Here is a 6,101-nt window from a genome sequence, read left to right as displayed (position 1 = left end):
TGGTACCATGCATGACCTGGGGGCAGGGCCGAACCACTGACAAAAACCCAGCTGAGAAGGATGTAGAGACAAGTTCAGCAGGCCAGGATACAGACGACCCAGGCCGAGGGTTCCAAACGCCAAAAGGAAATGGCGACTGTAGACAGGCCACCATCCATACCAATCGTCCCGTCTACAGTGAAGACGGCCAGCATTAAGCCTCCGAGGACGTGGCGCCCTAGACAGGACGAGAATCCTCGTGGAACGGCGGCCGCTTCGGTTGGACCAAAGGCCGCGGCCCTGGAGAAAACAGACGAGGGTATCATTGACGTCTACCACGGAAGGGACCCCCCTTTCTCGGCCAACGATTTGTCCTTTCTCATAGAATTCCATAAAGACCACTCGGCCACCGACCTATACGGCATGACCCCTGAGAACTGTGAAATCGTGGAGTTGGCCCTCAAAAACACTAAAGCGGAGGGGCTCCTCATTACCAGCGGATCTGACTCGGCCATTAAGGCTATATACCAGGCAAACAGGGAAGCCAGAAAAAGAGGGATGCTAGGTTACCAGCCTGACCTAGGAAGATTGGAGGCTAAGGCCCCCTTCAGCAAGGGCGACTTAGAATACCTCCGCCAATATTTTACTGTGACTCCGGCCGACACTATCTTTGGTCTGACGAACGAGGAAAAGGCCTGGGTAAGCCGTTTGGACGACTACTTAATAGCCAGGGATGCGTTGGCTAAGGCTAGATGAGCTCTCGAGGAGAAGGTCGAGGCCTCGGACCCCTCTGAGATCAAAGGTCGAGGCCTCGGATCCCTAGGACTGCAAGGCCTTTAGTCGAGGGCCCCGGTGATCCTTTCTTTGGGCATGAGGCCGAGGACGACCCCACGATGAGAATCTCCGATGAAGAATACGAGGGGATCCTCGGGATGGTTGAGGAAAAAACCCTCGCCAAGGACGGCTGTGAGGCCGAAGAGGAAGCTGGTAGGGGAGGCCAGCAGGAATCGAAGGAGGTCAGCATGAACATGGTCTTGGTGCTACCGTCTGAATTTTCAGCCCCAGGAGGGCAGACCAACGGCCTGGATAATGACGTGGCCGAGGAGCAGCTTGATCTGAGGCCAAAGACAAAGGAAGAGTTGTTGGCCGTCCTCCCTCTTCCATCTGTTGTTGGTCGTCCTCCCTCTTCCATCGGTCGTGACTGGATCCATCAATCCGGATGCATACCGTCCTCCCTCTTCCAACTGTTGTTCTTTTGGGACGGCCAGAGGGTATCCATACACCCGACCAATGAAAAACCCTTCAAAACCAACGCCGTGCAAGCACGGATTTACGACGACGACGTTGGATGGGTTGTCCTCACCGACCACGATGCAAGTGGCCGACCAACCAGGACAACGGCCCAGAAAGTGCTGGAGTTAGGCGCCGAGAATGTTCGACAGGATTCGGCGCATGAAGTATTGATCGACCTCACTAGCCTTTAGATGATAGACAAACCCACTAAAGAAGAAGGAGCAGCGGCCGTGACCGACCTGCTGGAAAGACTGCTGGAACATTGGGGAATCCTTACGGCCAAACTCACCGATCAACCTGATCGAATAACTCCACGAATCAGACGAGGCGGAAGCTTTGACTTTTGACAACCTAGAAACGGCGCCCGCGGAGATGGAGGATGACTACCCTGAGGTCCAGGACCCTTTATTAGAAATAAACGTAGGATCGGAGGCTGAACCACGGCCTCTTTTTGTAAGCCAACTTTTGAACCCTGAGTTAGCAGCCGAGATTATCGGCCTGCTCCATGAATATAAGGATTGTTTTGCTTGGGATTACCATGAGATGCCTGGATTGCCAAGAAGTTTGGTTGAGCACGAATTAAAGATCAAGGAGGGGTTTAGGCCTTTCCAACAGTCGCCGAGGCGGTTCTCGACCGAAGTGCAACTTAAAGTCAAGGAGGAGATTGAACGGCTCCTTAAAGCCGGCTTCATCCGAACCGCCCGGTACGTTAAGTGGTTGGCTAACATTGTACCATTTTAAAGAAGACCAGGGCTTTGAGGGTTTGCACCGATTACAGAAATCTGAATCTCACGACCCCCAAGGACGAGTACCCCATGCCTATGTCAGACCTCCTGGTAGATGGAGCCGCGAAGCACGAGCTCTTGTCTTTTATGGATGGCCACGCTGGCTACAACCAAATCTTCATAACCGAGGAAGATGTCCACAAGACGGCATTCAGATGTCCAGGCGCAATCGGGACTTATAAATGGGTGGTCATGCCATTCGGCCTAAAGAATGCCGGCGCGACATACCAACGAGCTATGAACCTTATTTTCCACCACCTTATCAGCCGAACCGTTGAAGTCTATATCGACGACGTGGTTGTAAAGTCCCCATCCAAAGCCGACCACATAGGGCATCTCCGGCAGGCTTTCAACTGAATGTGGGCGCACGGCCTAAAGATGAATCCTAAGAAATGTGCTTTCGGCGTCACTGCTGGGAACTTCCTCGGTTTCTTGGTTCACCAACGAGAGATCGAGGTATATAAAAATAAAGTTATGGCCATTATGGCGGCACCTCCGCCAAGGACCAAGAAGGAACTCCAGTCCTTCCTCGGTAAGGTCAACTTTTTAAGGCGGTTCATATCCAATTTGGCAGGGAAAATCCGGCCGTTGACTCCTCTGCTCAAACTAAAAGACATGGAATAGTTCGTCTGGGGGGCAGAGCATCAAGCGGCCCTTGACGACTTCAAGAAATATTTATCTCAACCACCGGTCCTTATGCCGCTGAAAAGAGGGAAACCCTTGAGGCTTTACATTTTGGCTTCAGAGGGCTCTATCGGCTGTCTACTGGCTCAGAACAACAAGTCTGAACGAGAACAAACTGTGCACTATCTGAGCCGCACCCTTAACATGGCCGAGCTAAACTATTCGCCAATCGAGAAATTATGCTTGGCACTTTATTTCGCGGCTACCAAGTTGCGCCATTATATGCTTCCTTCGGTCGTTCAGATCATCTCCAAGACCGATCTCATCAAATATATGCTCACTCGGCCGATCATACACGGCCGAATCGGGGAGTGGACGATGGCATTGTCCGAATTCACCTTCCAATATGTGGCTCAGAAGTCGGTCAAAGGTCAGGCATTGGCCGATTTCTTGGCTCACCACCCGGCTCAAGGGAAGGAAGAAGAGTTGGAGGTCGAGATCGGCATGGCCCACATGGAAAAGAACTACTGGACCATGTACTTCGACGGCTCCAGTACCGAGGCTAGGTCTGGGATCGGAGTCGTGATCGAGTCCCCTCAAGGACAAAGGTGGCAATTTGCGTTCCAGCTTGATTTCAAATGCACCAATAATTAGGCCGAATATGAAGCGCTCATCATCAGTCTCGAAATTCTGAAAGAAATGAAGGCGACCCGTGTCTTGGTCTACGGTGATTCTCAGCTGGTAATTAATCAACTGATCGGGGAATACCAGTGCACGAGCGAGAATCTAACTATGTATTATGTAACGGCCCTCAATACGGCCGACGAGTTTTCTAAGATCTACTTTGTTCATGTACCGCGCGCCGAAAACCATGAGGCCAATGAGATGGCCCAGGTGGCGTCAGGCGTAATTATTCCGGACGGTGACCCCGATCGTGTGATAAGAATTGAGAGGCGTACCTTGCCGGCTTTGGCCGAACGGGGAATGACAACGCAAGTGTCATCGGCCGAGATCACCGATGAAGTCAGCACGGCCGAAGCCGACTGGCGCTACCCCATAGTGAAGTATTTGCGCGACCCCTCCGGCAGCCATGAGAGGACTACACGTTTCCGGGCCTGGTGTTATTTGATCTATCAGAACGAGCTGTATCTGTTTGTGCCTAATAAATCACGGCCATGAGCTGGCCGAGGGAACCCCTTTTCTCGGCCCCGACCCTTGCTCGTAAAAACCAAAACGCAGCGTTTCGCCAGGGTAGTTCGCCCTCCTGAAGACAAAAGAAGAAATGCTAAGGCATGATCATCTCGGCCTCAAGCGCAGGCCGAGGCCGAGGCCAGGCAAATTCCGGCCAAAGCATTAAAGGCAAATCATCACGTGACAACAGGGTCCCAGGCTTCATTTAATCAAGTAGTGCCTGTTTAATGCAGCAAACCCACTGGCCACAAATAAGCATTTAATGCATGAGGGAAGGTGGGAAGTGACTGGAGTCAGGATTTGGTGATGAAAATCAGAGTGATTAGACGTGGACATTCTCACAAGAATTCTGACAGCTTGAGAGGTTAGCTCACCAGCTATCCAGGCCATAAATGCGTCTCCACGGCCAGAAGCTCAGAACCCACGATCAAGAACGGCGGCCGAGATTCACTAGGATTTATGGGGTCACACCACCATACTTCACGATCCCAAATGTCGATTAGACTGCCCACTTGCTCTAATCAGGCTCCACCATGCAGATTTTCTGCCTCGATTACTCCTCCAGGAACTCTTCCTATAAATACAAGGCTCGAGCTACATTCAAAGGGTTCAACACCAAAAACAAAGCCTCCCACGGAGCAAATTATCTTTTCCTGTAATGCACTTTCAATATCTTTACTTGCTTTCCTAGGAGTAGTGTTAGATTGTAAGGAAAATCCATTCATCAATATATCATACGACCCTTGACTTTCAAGGCGCCGGAGCACCATCCTTGTTGTTCGTTCACTCACCCCATATATCACACGACCGCCGCTCCCTGAGCAGCGCGCCGGAGCACCGCCCAAAACCCGCCACCAACACCATCACTCAACGGCCTTGTAGTTCAGGCCATGAACCTAACGGCCAAGACCAGTTCCTCTCTCGGCTACAATCGTTTGATTAGAAGACGAGTTCAAACAGGCGCACCACTTACACATCCAATACTCATCAAACATCTCGACGCACGGTAGACCGTGCTGGCACGCCCGCGCACAAACGCACCGCACCCAAAAGCAGGAAACCGCGTGTCAACGCACGTCTCCTCGGCCCGGAAACCCAGGCCGTGAGATTTGAGCGGCAGACAGTATCGAAAGGGATCGGACGGCTTATTGCTCCTATGTCCCAGCGCCAAAGACATCAAGGTTATCATGACCGAATCTCACGAGGGGATTTGTGGCGCTCACCAGGTCTGGCGTCAAGATGAGGTGGTTGGTTCGGAGGCACGGCTATTATTGGCCGACCATTTTAAAGGACTGCATAGAATATGTGAAGGGGTGTATCAAGTGTCAAATCTACGGCCCCATACAAAGGGTACCGGCCGAAGCCCTCCACCCGGTTACTAAACCATGGCCGTTCAGAGGGTGGCCGTGGATATCATTGGCAAAATCTATCCGGCCGCGTCCAACCAACACGCATGGATTTTGGTGGCAACCGACTATTTTACTAAATGGGTCGAGATGGAGTCCTATCGGTCAATTTCTAGCGCACAGGTGGTCAAATTCTTCGAGAATCACATCGTCCACAGATTCGGTATACCTGAGACTATCACGGCCGATAACGGCCCAGTTTTCGCATCGCCTGAAACTCGGGAGTACACCGAAAGGATGGGGATCAAATTGGTTCACTGAACACCTTACTACCCCAGTCTAACGGACAGGCCGAGGCGAGCAATAAGGTAATCAAGGGCATCCTTGAGAAAATGATTGAGGAAAAACCTAGGGCATGGCACGATTTACTCCCTGAAGCCCTTTGGGCTTACCGAATCTCAAAACGATCAGCTACGGGCACATCTCCTTATGCCTTAACCTACGGTTATGACGCCATCGTTCCAATGGAGTTAAAGGTTCGGTCTCTCCGTGTGACCGAACAGCCTGGGCAAGAGAGGAAGGACTATGCGCAAGCCATGGCTCAGGAGTTAGAAGATTTGGAGCAGTCCAGACTCGATGCTTATAACCTAATGCAGGCACAAAAGCAGATTGCGGCAAGGGCCTACAACGGAAAGGTCAAGCAAAAGACTTTCGCCGAAGGCGACTTGGTATGGCGAGCCGTGCTTCCTATCGGGACTAAAGACCCTCGGTTCGGCAAATTCTCACCCAATTGGGAAGGGCCGTTTATTATTGAACGAATTCTTGGCCGAGGTGCATTTCAGTTGAGAGATAGGGATGGAGAATGGCACAACTTGCCAATAAA

This window comes from Prunus avium, chromosome 7 (assembly GCF_965620075.1).
Source record: "Prunus avium chromosome 7, drPruAviu1.hap1.1, whole genome shotgun sequence".
Classification (NCBI taxonomy): domain Eukaryota; kingdom Viridiplantae; phylum Streptophyta; class Magnoliopsida; order Rosales; family Rosaceae; genus Prunus; species Prunus avium.
Note: the sequence above shows the minus strand (reverse complement) of the source record.